At 83.5% G+C, this 711-nt stretch overlaps 1 protein-coding gene across 6 annotated transcripts in view; it reads left to right on the forward strand.

Annotated features, from left to right (window-relative positions):
* The first annotated feature begins 208 nt into the window (after nt 1–208).
* ERI3 (ERI1 exoribonuclease family member 3) overlaps nt 209–711 on the forward strand; it is a 230,727-nt gene continuing 230,224 nt past the window's right edge. For 3 of the 6 annotated variants that reach the window (XM_034778676.1, XM_034778675.1, XM_034778671.1), the window contains exon 1: nt 258–344. The gene's annotated coding sequence lies outside the window, so the exon portion shown is untranslated. Of the gene's footprint in view, nt 345–374; nt 410–711 lie in introns of those variants that run through there. The other 3 variants (XM_034778672.1, XM_034778673.1, XM_034778674.1) reach the window with 3 other exon arrangements.

The following is a 711-nucleotide window of genomic DNA, read 5'->3' on the forward strand; positions in this document are numbered from 1 at the left end:
CCCATGGCCGGGACCCCGATTCCTGGCCATCGGCCCCACACCCCCCACGGGACCTGGCCCCACCGCTCCCCGCCAGCGAGGCCTGGGCTGGGCCCCTGCGCCCCTGAGGGGAGGCGTCGCGCCTCGGTCCCCGCCCCGCCGCTGCCCCCGCCGCGCGCGCCCCGCCGGGGCCCGGGACTACAGGCCCCAGGATGCCCCGCGGCGGGCGCCCCGCTGCCAGCCGTCCGCGCGCCTGCGTCCGGGTCGGCGGGGAGGAAGCCCCGCCCCCGGCGGCGGGAGCGGCCGCTCCGGTTGGCCGGCCGGGCTGCCGCTCAGAACGGGGTCGGGGGTCAGAGTGCGCGGAGGTGAGTCGCTGGCTTGGGGACTCGTGGTGCCGAGCGTGGGGGGAAGGGCTGGCGCTGCCCCCGCTGTAAACCCCCCGACTGCCCCCGGGGGAGGGGGGGCCGCGGGGGGCCGGGCCCGGCCGGGGGGCGGCGGCCGCCTGGGCCCCAAGGGCCGGCAGGCCTGGCCAGGGGGAGGGGGCTGCACTGGCGCGGGAGGGGCCGGGGGCCCAGGGGCCGGGGCCAGGCCTGGGCCGAGGCCGCCCCCCCGGGGCCTGGCGGGGACGGGGCTGGGACCCCCACGGCTGGGGCGGGGGCTGCCTGGGAGCGGGCTCGGAGCCAGGCCGGGGAGGGGCAGGGGCTCAGAGCCGGGCCGGGGGTGGGCGTGCCC

The sequence above is a fragment of the Trachemys scripta genome, chromosome 8 (genome assembly GCF_013100865.1).
Source record: "Trachemys scripta elegans isolate TJP31775 chromosome 8, CAS_Tse_1.0, whole genome shotgun sequence".
Classification (NCBI taxonomy): Eukaryota; Metazoa; Chordata; order Testudines; family Emydidae; genus Trachemys; species Trachemys scripta.